This window comes from Canis aureus, chromosome 20 (genome assembly GCF_053574225.1).
Source record: "Canis aureus isolate CA01 chromosome 20, VMU_Caureus_v.1.0, whole genome shotgun sequence".
In the NCBI taxonomy this organism is placed as follows: domain Eukaryota; kingdom Metazoa; phylum Chordata; class Mammalia; order Carnivora; family Canidae; genus Canis; species Canis aureus.
In genome coordinates, this window is record NC_135630.1 from 56,576,037 (window position 1) to 56,590,866 (window position 14,830).

A 14,830-nucleotide genomic window follows, 5' to 3' on the forward strand; every position below is an offset into this window, starting at 1 on the left:
ATTCCTGCCTTTCTCTGTGAAATCCTAATCATTGGGATCCCTGGGTGGCGCAGCGGTTTGGCGCCTGCCCTTGGCCCAGGGCGTGATCCTGGAGACCCTGGATCGAATCCCACATCGGGCTCCCGGTGCATGGAGCCTGCTTCTCCCTCTGCCTGTGTCTCTGCCTCTCTCTCTCTCTCTCTCTCTCTCTCTCTCTCTCTCTGTGACTATCATAAATAAATAAAAAAATTAAAAAAAAAATTTAAAAAAAAAAAAGAAATCCTAATCATTGTGTCAATTCTATACAATTAACAGCTGGAAATTTTTACAGATTGTATTGAATCTATAGATCATTTTCAGGAATATTATCATCTTAAAAGTGTTAAGTCTTTTGATTCAGAAATGTAGCATATCCTTTAACTAATTTGGGTTTCCTTTAATATCTTAGAACAGTATTATCAAATCTTTAAGTCTTACAGTTTTAAAAAAATTTTATCTGTTTTATGCTAATGTAAATAGAATTGTTTTCTTAATTTCATTTTCAGATTGTATTGACATACAATTGACTTTTGTATATAGGTCTTTTACCCTGATACCTTACTGAGCTCCTCTATTCTAATAATTCTTTAGGATTCTCTCTATATAATATCATGTCCTCTGTAAATAAAGATCAGTTTACTTTTTCTTTTCAAATTTGACTTGACTGTCTTTTCTTTCTTTTTCTTCCTTAATTGCCCTGGCTAGAAACCCTGGTACAATACTGAATATAAGTGCTGAAAATTTTGTTCCTCATCTTAAGGGGGAAAGCATGTAGTCTCTCACTATTATGTATGATGATAGCTGTGGGTTTTTCTTTTTTTTTTTTTTTTTAATTTTTATTTATTTATGACAGTCACACAGAGAGAGAGAGAGAGAGAGGGGCAGAGACACAGGCAGAGGGAGAAGCAGGCTCCATGTACCGGGAGCCCGACGTGGGATTCGATCCCGGGTCTCCAGGATCGCGCCCTGGGCCAAAGGCAGGCGCCAAACCGCTGCGCCACCCAGGGATCCCAGCTGTGGGTTTTTCATAGATGCCTTTTATCAGATTGAGGAACTTCCCTTCTATTTCTAGTTTGTTTCATGTGATGTTTAAATTATTGAATTAAAAATGTTCATTACTCCATTTTTACACTGTATTCAACATTTTGTATTTCAGAATTCATACTATATAGTATACTAAGATATCTTTACGTTATATTAACAGCTCTTCTATTTATTAAACAATGCCTCTACTTTCTCGTTGTGGGACCTTGGACAGCTTTAACTTCTGTGCACCTGAACTTCCTATCTGCAAAACTGGGTTTGACTATTATAGTACCTAACTTATAGGGCCTTTTAAAGACTGAGCTATTTAAAAAGCAAAGCATTTAGAATATAGTTGGCCCCATTGTAAGCACGAATATATCTGTTGTTATTAAGAGTATGCATAATTTATGCACAAAATCACAATATGTTTTTCACAGGTGTAACATGTAGAAGGCATTTCTTTAAGAAAAAAATATTTTATTCAAAGCTTTACTCTTTTTGTATTTTTCTTTTCTTTTTTTAAAGATTTTATTTATTTATTAATGAGAGACACTGAGAGAGAGAGAGAGAGAGAGAGAGAGAGAGAGAGAGGCAGAGACACAGGAGGAGGGAGAAGCAGGCTCCATGCAAGGAGCCTGACATGGGACTCGATCCCAGGTCTTCAGGATCATGCCCTGGGCCAAAGTCAGGTGCTAAATGCTGAGCCACCCGGGCTGCCCGTGTATTTTTGTTCTTGATTTTACAACGATATGCACATATTCCTCTTGATAGAAGGTTATTCAAGCAAATTTATCTAAGGCTACATACTTAGCACCTACAAAATTACATAAGATTCAGAAACCCTTGTTTAATTTTTGGAAAGCTTTTAAGCTAGTTTGATTTTGTTTATGCCTTGCCTGTTATTACAGGTGACTTCAGTTATTCAGATTATGTTTCTTTTAAAAAGCCATGTACCATGTCTGTAAAAGAGTTTCAGAGCATCTTAACCAGTTTTGATATTTAGTTTAGCTAAACTACTTCTTTAGAGAATGTGAATGAATAGCTGTGGAAAGCAATACTTCTTGCCATGAAAGACTAGATTCATTAAGGACATCCTAAAATTTAAAGGAGTGTCTAGGCTTTTTATATCAGAGTAAAAAATACTTTGTATTCTGAGAATTCCTTTGGATGTAAATTGAAAGAAAGAAGACATAATGTTTTCTTATTTCCTGTTGTTATGAGTTAGACATATAGATCTGAAAAGAAGTTTCAAAATGAAATCCTTTGGATTTCTTTGGAGTCAGCTATAAAAGCCTCAGTTTCAGCATGTTAATTTCCTTGTGAACAATTGTATGTGATTCACTCTTATCTTATAAAATTTGAATCCCATTTTAGCTACCTAGGAAAATTTATATTTAACTGACCTCCCCACTTTTGATAGGAAATAAATTTTAGCACAAGTAGCCATTTGAGTACAACTCCTAATACTGAGGTAAAATAATATAAAGACCTAGAGCACGGAAAATACTTATCACAAAGCTCTTGTATTACAGCAACTCCTTTTCTCCTCAGACCTTCACTAACTTGATCTACTCTTAACATAGTTTTCTAGTTTCTTAGAACAAAAAAGCTAAGAAGCAATACCCGAATATAGGGATTTATAAAAGTATTTGAATAGAAAAGAAACGACCTCCATTTAAAGAGGAATCTAATAAAACAATTAGAGATACAAAATGATATTATTATAGGGTATCATTTTGGATGTGCTGGAATTACGAGTAAAGTTAAAATTTTTCTTTGCTTTTCTACTTAGGAAGGTAGGAATATGTATAAAAAACAGGCATACTTTGGGGATAATATGGGTTCAGTTCCAGACCATCGCAGTAAAGTGAATATTGCAATAAAGTGAGTCAAATGTGTTTCTTGGTTTTCTAGTGCATATCAAGGTTATGTTTATACTGTAGTTTATGAAGGTTATATCTAAAAAAAAACAGTGTATATACCTTAATTAAAAAAATACTGAATTGCTAAAAAATGCTGACCATTGTCTGAACTTTCCATGAGTTGTAATCTTTTTGCTGGTAGAGGATCTTGCCTCAAGATTGAATGGCTGTTGAGTGATCAGGGTGGTGGTTGTTGCAAGCTGGGATCGCTATGGCAGTTTTCTTTAAAAAGACAATAAAATTTACCACGGTGATTGACACTACCGTTTATGAACAATTTTTCTGTAGTGTGAGATTCTTTTTGATAGCATTTACTCACAATAGAACATCTTTCAAAATTGGAATCAATCCTTTCGAACCCTACTATACAATCAACTAAATTTATGTAATATTCCAAATCCGTTGTTATAATTTTAACAATCTTAACAGAATCTTCAGCAGGAGCGGTTTCTATCTCATCCATTTCTATCCCATTTTCTTTGCTCTTGTAAGAAGCAACTCCTCATCTGTTAAAGTTTTATCATGAGATTGCAGGAATTCAGTTACATCTTCAGGTTTCACTTCTAATTCTAGTTCCCTTGCTAGTCCTACCACATCTGCTGTTACTTCCTCCCCTGAAGTCTTGAACCCCTCCAAGTCATCCATGGGCGATGGAATCAACTTCTTCCAGCTCCTGTTAATGTTAATGTTGATATTTTTTATCTCCCCATAAATCATGAATGTTCTTAATGGCATCCAGGATGACAAATCCTTTCCAGAAGGTTTTCTGTTTACCCAGACCCATCAAAAGAATCACTGTCTATGGCAGCTATAGCTTTACTAAATGTATTTCTTAAATGCTTAAAAATCAAAGACTTGAAAGTCTTTTTTTAAAAACTTGAAAATCAAAATTACTCCTTGATCCGTGGGCTGCAGAATGGATATTGCATTAGCAAGCATGAAAACATCAATCTCATTGTACGTTTTCATCATAACTCTTTTCTGACCAGGTGCATTGTCAATGAGCAGTAATATTTTGAAAGGAATCTTTTTTCTGAGCAGTAGATCTCCACTGTGGGGTTAAAATATTCAGTAAGCCATATTGTAAACAAATGTGCTATCATTCAGGCTTCTTTGTTCCATTTTTGAGCACAGGCAAAGTGGATTTAGCATAATTCTTAAGGGCCCTAGGATTTTCTGAATGGTGAGTGAGCATTAGCTTCAACTTAAAGTCACAAGCTGCATTAGCCCCCAACAAAAGAGTTAGCCTGTTCTTTGAAGCTTTAAATCCAGGCACTGACTTCTCTTTTTTAGTTATGAAAATCCTAGATAGCAGATTCTTTCAGTAGAGGGCTGTTTTGTCTACTTTGAAAATCTGTTGTTTAGTGCAGTTACCATCATTACTTTCTTAACTAGATCTTCTGGATAACTTGGAGCTTCTGCATCAGCACTTGCTGCTTCACCTTGCACTTTTATGTTGTTGGAAAGGCTTTCCTTAAACCTCATGAACCAATATCTGCTAGCTTCAGACTTTTCTTTAAAAAAAAAAAAAAAAAGGTTTTAATTATTTATTCATGAGAGACACAGAGAGAGGGGCCAGGGATACAGGCAGAGGGAGAAGCCTGTTGTTGGACCCCTTCCCAGGACCCCGGGATCATGACCTGAGCCAAAGGCAGATGCTCATCCACTGAGCCACTCGGGTGCCCCGTTCAGACTTTTCTTCTACAGCTTCCTTACCTCTCTTAGCCTTCGTAGAATTGGAGTGTTAGGGCCTTCTTGTGGTTTAAGCTTAAGAGAATGTGGTAGTTGGTTTGATCTTTTGTTCAGATCACTAAAACTTTATAGCAGCAATAAGGCTGTTTTATTTATCATTTGTGAGTTCACTAGAGTAGCACTTTTAATTTCCTTCAAGGTTTTTCCTTTGCATTCATGGTTTGGCTAACTGTTTGGCGTAAGAGGTTTAGCTTTTGGCATATCTTGGCTTTTGACATGCCTTCTTTACTAAGCTTAATCACTTCCAGCTTTTGATTGAAAGTGATGCACATGTGACTCTTTTCACTTGAACACCTAGAGGCCATTGTAGGGTTATTAATTGGCCTAATGTCATTATTGTTGAATTTCAGGAAATAAGGAGATCTGAGGGGGGAGAGAGAGAAAGAGAGAGAGATGAGGGAGCAGCTGGTGCGTGGAGATAGAACATACACATCTATTGATTAAGGTCACCATCTTGTATGGACATAGTTTGTGGCACCCCAGAACGATGCAAAAATAACATCAAATATCACTGGTCACAGATCACAATAAAAAATATAATAATAATGAGAGTATTTGAAATATTGTGACAATTACCAAAATGTGAGACAGAGACGTGAAGTGATCAAATGCTGTTGGAAAAATGACATAGACTTGCTTGATGAAAGGTTGCCACAAACCTTTAATTTGAAAGAAACACAATATCTGCAAAGAACAATAAAGCAAAGTGCGATTAAATGAGATATGCCTGTATTTTAGAATAAAATAAATTTTTTTGTAGTTTAACATTTGAAATGATAAATATCAGTTACTTAGAAAATCAGTTATGTCAAACACTTTGTTTCCTAACAACTGCAAAATTAGGTATTTTATTTTTTGACTTTTTAAGATGATATGATGAAAATAAGATTTAGGCTTACCTATTCATTAGGTTGACTGTCTTTTGTTTGTGATCAGTGAACTATGCTATGTTAGACTCTAAATCTCAAGTAAAATGGTCAATAATTAATGTTAAGTGCAGTGAATGTTAAAGCAGCCTTTGTAAACTCTTAAATGTTATATAGAGTTTATTCTTAGCCATTTTCATCACCTTTAAAGCTATGCTTACTATTCTATATCTCTTAATCTCTTGAAGAAGAGGTGAATACAAGAGGCCATCTATGAGCTGAATGAGTTGGCTGAAAGCAGAGAAGACTAAGGATAGACAGATGGGGGTGGGCATTAGAGGGTTGGGTGAAATGTAGTAATAGCTAAGAATATGCAATTTTGTGGTCTCATCAAGCACTGCTCTTCTCTTTAGTTTTTACCTTTAGTTCCAATGGTTTTTTGAAGTCTTTCTCCAATTTGTCGCCTATACAGACACATAATAAGTATTTGTTAAATATTTGTGGAAATATTAAAAACGAGTTTTGAGCTTAATAGTGTGGAAGTTTTTTTCAAATTTTTAAGTTACAAGAGTATTAACTGAATGGGCTTACTGTGTTTTAGGAAAGTGACTTTAATATGAATTGACATAGAGAGATTAGAAAGAGAGAACTCAGAAAGCTATTATAATCTAAACGAGAGATGTGTGCAAGCTATAGGACTTTGAAAGCAGGCCACTGAGTGAAACAATGTAGGTGTAAATTCAACATTTTTTGTTGACTGATAACTTCCTAGATTGGGACCTTGTAAAAAGGATAGGAGTCAGAAGTAACTGTGAAGTTTCTGGCATGAAACTTTATGATTCATTACCCAAGATGTAAGGCAATTGTCAAAGAAGGAATGAGAATGAATAAAATGGGTTGTGTTTAAATATGTTGTTTGTTGACTATGGGATATCCACTTAGAAATGTCCATCAGACAACTAGTTATAGACTATTTCTAGTTTTATTTATCTACGATTCACATGTGAGAGGTAAAGTCTGAGGAACATATAATAAGAGCTGATGCCATTAAGATAGGTAATGTCTCCAAGGGAGGTATGTGCAGGAAGAAGACTGCTAAAAATTGAAATATAGGGTAACATGTAAAATTGGGCAATAGAAGGGAACCCAGTGAAGGAGATTGGATAGAACACTTAGAAGAGTAGGAACTCAAAAGAGTGAAGAATCCAAGACAAAGGACAGATCACTTCAGTGATATCCATTAACACAAATGTCTCTGGTGATCTTTTTTGTTTTTTGTTTTTTTTTAACCAAAGCTCTACTTTCATGAGTAATGCATTATGTTATTTTTTTAAATTACTGAAAGAGTTTTAAGAGATAAAAGTGAATGCCCCTCTCCTGACTGTATTTTTCCCTAAGTAGTAAATATTATGTTTCTCTTGCATCTTTCTAATCATTTCTCTTGCACATGCAAGCATTACTGCATTCCTACCATTTCAAATGCAAAAGTTTTCACATTTTAATGTTTCTAAAGTTATGTCTTACAATTGATGTATATAAGTTCAATGGATTTTTTAAATAAGTGAATAAAATTAATCATTCCCCAAACACTTACTTTGATTCTAATTTTCCCATTGATAGAAACAGTTCTTATAAATCACAGCTCACATGATTCAGTCCTGCACTATGATCGAGGTCAAAGAGCAATCTGTGAAGCTTAAATAAATTTTTAAAAACATTTTGTCTTAGACTTCATGAACCATATTTTAGAAATACTTATTTCAATTCCCATTATTAGTTTTTATATGCATTCCTCAAACACTGCACACATCACAGATGTCTCTTTAACTTCCCCTAGTCTTTCCAATTTACATTCACCTACCCTCACCATATGTACCTCTGTTTTCTTCCACCCACATTATTTTCATCTTAATCACATTACTGGAGGAACTATGTGGCAAACGAGTATCACCTATATGAGTTTTATGCTCTATAATATTCTTTCCATATGTACATATCTCTATATCTCTCTGTATATACAAATACAAATTTTTGGCATGTAATTCCATTAAATTACGGTAAAAAATAACCTGTAAAAATTTCTCTTGTTGTGTGTTACATACTTTGCTTCAGAGGGTATGTGAGTTTGTGTGCACACACATTCACATGCATGTCAATAGCTTATAACTGGTCAAATTTGTGATGTGATGTGGTATATACATATACTATTAAAACATGCTTTTTAAATTTAAGATGTTTTTTGAAACAGAAATTTATATATATAAGCATATATATATATACATATATATATATATAATTAGTATGCTTCATCAATCTAAGAGGTATTTTTTTGACATCTCTGAATACAGGTTATATTTTACCAGTTCTAGCATCTTAGAGGCAATGAAACTATAATAATTAATTCTTTCTCTTTGTGGCATTTCATAATTTTTTAATCATTTCTTTATATATTAGGGTTTTTTGTTGTGTTTAATGGTTTGGGGAGAATTTTTTTTATTTTTAATTTTTTTACTATTACCAAACATGGCTTAATGAACATTATATTTCTATCTTAAATGTTGTGTTTATTTCATCTTATATAAGTTCTTGTAAGCTATATTGTGAATTTGCATATATTATGAAAATGGAATAGTTGGTTAATACATTGTTTCTGCTTTATTCAAGTCCATTCCCTATATTGCAATTATAATCAGCTTTCTAAAAGGTAAATGTGATCGTGACAGACATGTAATGTAGGATGTAAATTCTTACGCTGTTCGCTTTGCTTGAAATACCCTTTCTGAATTTTCACTTTCCCGTTTCAGACTTCAGGACCCCACTTTGGTGTCATCTTGGAAGACATTCTTTAACCTCCAAGATGCCTCCAGCATAGCTCAATAGCCCTCTATGCTTAGCTCCTTTCAACATTTATCATATTTTACTGCAGATGCCTTATTAATTTTTCTATCTCTTGTATTAGGCTTGCTTAAGGTCTGGGACTGTGTAGGTAGCAAGTAGCTGCCACTTAATAGGCCAGTAAATATTGAAAGAATGAATCATGCTGTGAAATCTTTTTAAAATGTTTCCAAATATTTTTTAAAGATTGACTATGACCAGTTTTTTGCTATGCTGAAAGTGAAAGTAAAAAGAAATTTAGCAAGCTACATGACTGGCTTAAAAGGAAACGAAAAATGTGTTGGCATTACAAGTACATGCTTTCTTCCGTTTTTAGCCATCCAAAGAGGAAGCAGTAACTAAAATAAAAATCTGTTCAAGGGATTTGTTAAGTACCCAACCTGGGTATTGAGAATTGTAGGTCAAGACGTAGGTACCTTAGAAAGGGAAAATTACTAAAGGTTTTGAGTAGAGAAATGTAATTTTAGTTATTAGATGGCTAAATATTACATTCTATATTGATAACCAGAGTGTTTATGCTGTCTCTCACTATACAGTCAGTACTTTATATCCCAGGTGCTTCTTTATCCCATGCTCCACACACACCCAAAGTAAAAAAAACAGGCAAGGCAATCCTTTGTATTTACATTTCACTGAATGTATGAATTATATTGCATGAATTGTATAAATTATAGCATTAAGAGGAGACCTCTACCCTGGGCTATTTTAATAATAGGGACAATGATAATACCATCTTTTTCCCCTAGCTAATTATACTTCAATAGCAGTTGACAGTCTCTTATCCAACATGACTGTGTGATGGATGGCAGTCACATGTACAACACATTCCTTACTCAAAAAAGCATGTCAGAATGCACTTAGTTGAAGGACAGTGAGAAAGAGAATATGACTTATACTATAGGGTTTATTGAATGCTTCTTACATTAAGAATAAATAAAATGATTTTCCAAACTTTAGTACTTAATTATCAGTAATACATTTTTGTGACATCTTACTTGAAAAACCATACTTTAAAAAGCATGTCTACGTATATTGCTTTACGTAAATATAATATATACAATACCTATATTATGAATCCTTACAAGAACTGTGTGTTTTTGGTAGAAAAAGTACTGCTATCCTGAAGTTCAGTGACAAACAATTGTCTAACGTCATACATTAAGTAGGCTTAGAGCAGAAACTAAATCCCAAGTTCTTCCTTCGTGGGTTTGTCCTTTTTCTTTTATACCACCTTGCTCTGTAATTGAAAATGACAATCAGCACAAAAACGTAATGTATAACTTTTCATATACATACACACAGTCATATACATACATTCATGTATTGCCAAGGCATTCTAAATATCTGAACACTCCTCTACCAGCAGCAAATATATAAAGCTACACTTCCACTTGTGTCTTAATAAAAGATTATTTTAAATTAGTGGATTCTCTGTGTGTATAAAATGTTTGCATTTATTCTATTTATTATACCAGCACAGTTCTTGTTTTTTTAAGAAAGAAATTCTGGCATCAGATTGAATGTTTCCTATCAGCACAATTTAAGGTGTAGCGCAAAATTTTGATCTCATAAAAGTTGAATCTTTAGCTCTATTTCTTTAGGCTGGCATTTCATATTGCCTTTTGTCAGTTTTATAATAGTCTCCAAAATGCCTTTACTCATCCAACCTCAATTTTAAAGATCTTACACTACAGAAGAATTAAAAGCAGTAAAGAACTGTTAACAGTCCTTATCAAGAAAATGGAATGCAAACTATGGCTGAAGGAAACTTAAGGAACTTCTTAACCAAAATAGTGACCCAAATCATAGTCCTATGTCCAAAAAGATAGACCCAGTGGAAAATACAGCTGATACATTGTATAATGAAGGTTGTCGGGGGTCCCTGGTGGCTTTGTCAGTTGGGGCGTTCTGCTCTCCATTTCAGCTTGGGCCTCCACTCTCAGTAGAGAGTCTGTTTGAGATTCTCTGTCCCTTTCCCCCTGCCCTTCCCCTTCCTCTCTCTAAAATAAACGAATTAAAAAAAAAAAAGAAGAAGAAGAAGAAGGTTGGGACACCTGGGTGGCTCCGCAGTGAGCTTCTGCCTTTGGCTCAGGCCATGATCCTGGGGTCCTGAGATCGAGTCCTGCATCGGACTCCCTGCATGGAGCCTGCTTCTCCCTCTGCCTGTGTCTCTGCCTCTCTCTCTGTCTCTCATGAATAAATAAATAAAATATTTAAAAAAAAAGAAAAAGGTTGTCAGTGTATTTAAAATATCACTGAGTATCAGCAAAAAGGAACATTTAATTGCTAAGTTTTAAGCAAATGATGATCATTGAAATTTGGGAGAAAGACTCATTAGTTCTACATCCACCTTTTTGTGGCTGTACACTACAAAATCTGACAACTCAGACATTATAAATATATTTTACTGCATCATTGAATAGTTATTTGTAGAATATGGTATTCATATTTAATTTATTGTTAAATAATATGAAACTTTAAATTCTTTTTACTTTCTGTACTAACTTCTATCTATAGAGTAAGTATCATTTTGAAATTTGGACTACCTCCCTAATTGACACTTCTAAAATTTTTCGGATTAATAAGATTTTTTCCACTGTTGAAAAGTTTGTGATTCAAATACAGCTTTCAAATTTAAGTAATTTTGTGGCATTGAAGACATTTCAGTGGCATTTTTAGGCTTTGAAATAACTTTGTTATAGAACCATGGATCTAGAAACAAAGTCTCTAAACATATTAGGAAAAAATAGTTTCAAATCTCATGCATTTATTTATTTTTTTATTTATGCATTTATTTATTTGAGAGAGAGCATGCATACAGAAGCAGGAGGTGGGAGGGGGAGGGCCAAAGGAAGAGGGAGAAGCAGACTCCCTGCTGAGCATGGAGCCTGTCAGGACCCTGAGATCATAACCTGAACCAAAGGCCGACTCTTAAGGGACTGAGCCACCCAAGCACCCCACATTTTTTTAATTGAAGTACAGTTGATAGACAATGTAGCATTAGTTACACTTATACAATATAGTGATTCAACAAGTCTACATTATGCTGTGCTAATCACAAGTGTATCTGTCATCATACAACACTATTATAATGTCATAGACAATATTCCTTATGCTGCAACTTTTATGTCCAAGAGTTATTCTTTCCATACCTGGAAGCCTATATCTCCCACTCCCCTTCACCCATTCTGCAGCTGCCCCCCACCATCCCTCTGGCAACGTCAGTTCTTTGTACTTATGGGTCATTTTCTGCTTTTTGTTTTGTTTTTTTAGATTCCCCTTATAAATTAAATTCCATGGTATTTGTTTTGTTTTTCAGATTCCCCATATAAATGAAATTATATAGTATTTATCTTTGTCTGTCTTATTTCACTTAGCAGTATACTTTCTGTGTCCACTCTTGTTGTTACAAAGGGCAGGATCTTATTCTTTTTATGGCTGAGTAATATTCCATTTTATATATCTTTATATCCTATTTTATCTAAAGAAGATATATATCTTCTCTATCCATTCATCTATCAATGGATACCTGGCTATCGTAAAGAATGATGCAATAAACGTAGGAGTGCATACGTCTTTTCAAGTTAGTGTTTTCATTTTCTTTGGGTAAATACCTAAGAGTGGAATCACTGGGTCATGTGGTATTTCTATTTTTAATTTTTTGAAAAACCTCCATGCTGTTTTCTACAGTTGCTGGACCAATTTGCATTCTCACCAATAGTGCATGAGGGTTTCTTTTACTCCACATCTTCACCAACACTTATTATTTCTTATCTTTTTGATTCTAGCCCTTCTGATAGATATGAGGTGATGTCTCATTGTGTTTTTGATTTGCGTTTCCTTGTATAGTGATGTTGAACATCTTTTCATTGTTTGCCATGAGTATGTCTTCTTTAGAAAAATGTCTATTCAGGTCCTTTTGCCTTTTAAAAATCAGATTACTTGGGTTTGGGTGGGGTTTTTTTTATTGTATAAATTCTTACATATTTTGGATATGAATCTGTATTGGGTATATTGCAAAAACTTTCCCCCACTCAGTGGGTTGTCTCTTTCTTTTGGTAATTTCCTTTGCTGTGCAAAAAGCTTTTTATTTAGGTGTAGTCCCCAACTAGTCTTTTTTGCTTTTGTTTCCCTTGCCTCAGGAGCCATATCTAGAAAAATGTTGTGATGGCTGATGTCAAAAAAAATGACTACCGATGTCTTCTCCTATGAGTTTTACAGTTTCAGGTCTCCCATTGAGATCTTCAGTCCATTTTGAGTTTATTATTGTGTGTATATGTGTAAGAAAGTGGTCCAATTTCATTCTTTTGTATGTAGCTGTCTAGTGTTCTGAACACCATTTGTTGAAGAAACTGTCTTCTCCCCATTGTATATTCATGCCTCTTTTGTTGTAGATTAATTGACCATATAAGCGTGGGTTTATTTCTGGGCAAAGCCCATGCTTTTTGTCCTAAAAGAGAAGACTATAACCATTATTACTATTTTTAAAAATATTAATACACAATCTTGGCAAAATGTTAAGTTTTAGCTAGATTGATTAAATAAACCTTATCTTCTGATTTCTTCTGTAGCTCCCAATTCTTCCTCTTTAGTATGTTAGAAGCACTGTACTTCTTCAAGTTGACACAGTATAGCAGTGATCCTCTATACCTCAGATGCCTCTAGAATATCGTCATTTTGTAGACTGATACAGTAAATGATGAACATTGTCACTGAAACCATGCAAAATTGTTTCTGATATATTGCTTAGTATATGCAATATGCTAATTTGACAGGGATATTTCTGTTTGTTACCATACAAACATCTAGAAATAATCATGAAATTTTCAACAAATTTAAAATGCTTGGGATCCCTGGGTGGCGCAGCGGTTTGGCGCCTGCCTTTGGCCCGGGGCGCGATCCTGGAGACCCTGGATCGAATCCCACGTCGGGCTCCCGGTGCATGGAGCCTATTCTCCCTCTGCCTGTGTCTCTGCCTCTCTCTCTCTCTCTCTCTCTCTGTGACTATCATAAATAAAAAAAAAATAAAAAAATTAAAAAAAAAAAATAAAAAAAAAAAAAAAAATAAATAAAATGCTTATTTGAGATTGTCTAACAGAAAACATGAGGTATGTAATACAAACAAAATTTGCTCTAGAAATTCCTGATCAAGAAAGACAAGCGTATGTATTAAGACAGAAATTAATGCTGTTAAATGTGAATCTTCAATCAAAAGTTCCAAGGATGGGCCTGCTAAATTGCATACTTAAATTTGCTATCCAGCTCTTTCTCATGTAGCATGCTGCAGGAATTTACTCACTTCATAATGGTTAATGATTGGCGTGGGCAAGGTTGGAAAGACTGGGTAATATGTATTAAGTTTTAGAAAGCTCACCAAAGTGATTGGAGTCGAAATAGTTTAGTTGCTTTATAAGTGAACTTCACTTACCTAAAAACTGCATTCTTCAGTACTATCTCATAATAAGAGATGAATGAGAAGTTCTTTGTCCTAAAATGCGGTATAGAGTTCATTCAAAAGGACTTATTTTGTTACTTTTTTCTTAAAGACAATTTATGGTCAAGGTATATTAACTAACTAAAATGATCACATGTTCATGTTCTATAATAGAAATTAATTAGAATTTAGGTGAAAAGACTTAACTTTACTATCCTTACAAACATTAGACTGAGCCTTTTGATTTCAGGGGCTGTCTCTTGGTCATCTTTATATTAACAACATCTAGATACACTATATGACATGTAATGAGTATTCCATAAATCATTGACGAATGAACAAAAGAATGGCCTTTATATATAGTTAAGATAGAAATCTGTTTTAACTTGTAAGAGAATTTTATTTCTGATGTGCCTTCCAGTTATAGCTGTTTATTATAAAAGATGATTTTTAGATTCTTAGACATAAGTTTCTTAAAAATGAGGATTTGGGGGCTTAGGGTCCCGTTTCTCTAATTCACTAGATCTGGGATAAGGCTGAGGAATCCATGTTTTACTAATAAGCACTGTAGGTGATTATTTTATAGATTTTAAGTGAACCATACTGAGCAACACTGCACCCAAACCTGTGCCTGGGTCATACCTGAACTACCACAACCATTTTCTTTTTCCATTTTATATAAAATCTTACCTTTATTTTTCAAGTGCAATATTGATACTATTTTTACTCCAGTGTCATACAATATGGTATTGAACAAAATGTGGATCCTGGACTGTCAGCATCAGCTGAATGACTTAATAAAGCATTCCGAGGGAGAATCTAAGACTGAATAAAGGCTGTGGGGGTGGGGCCCTGTAGTCCAGGGATCTCACAGGCCAGGGCAAGTGACTTCTGCCTTATGATCATATTCTTTCAAT

The 14,830-nt window shown here is 34.4% G+C and overlaps 1 protein-coding gene and 1 long non-coding RNA gene across 27 annotated transcripts in view; one reads left to right on the forward strand and one right to left on the reverse strand.

Annotated features, from left to right (window-relative positions):
• Window positions 1-14,830, forward strand: part of MBD5 (methyl-CpG binding domain protein 5) — a 435,430-nt gene that overhangs the window by 100,023 nt on the left and 320,577 nt on the right. The gene's annotated exons all lie outside the window — the stretch shown is intronic.
• LOC144291831 (uncharacterized) lies at window positions 1,577-14,733 on the reverse strand. 5 transcript variants are annotated; one of them, XR_013359407.1, is made up of 7 exons: window positions 14,604-14,712; window positions 13,908-13,967; window positions 9,543-9,716; window positions 7,179-7,279; window positions 6,005-6,048; window positions 5,295-5,402; window positions 1,577-4,480 (listed from the first exon to the last, which is right to left on the reverse strand). It is a non-coding gene; the product is annotated as an uncharacterized LOC144291831 (long non-coding RNA). The 5 variants fall into 5 exon arrangements; XR_013359404.1 differs by lacking the exon at window positions 13,908-13,967 and adding an exon at window positions 5,618-5,675 and having other exon boundaries at window positions 1,578-4,480; window positions 14,604-14,733; XR_013359403.1 differs by lacking the exon at window positions 13,908-13,967 and having other exon boundaries at window positions 1,578-4,480; window positions 14,604-14,733.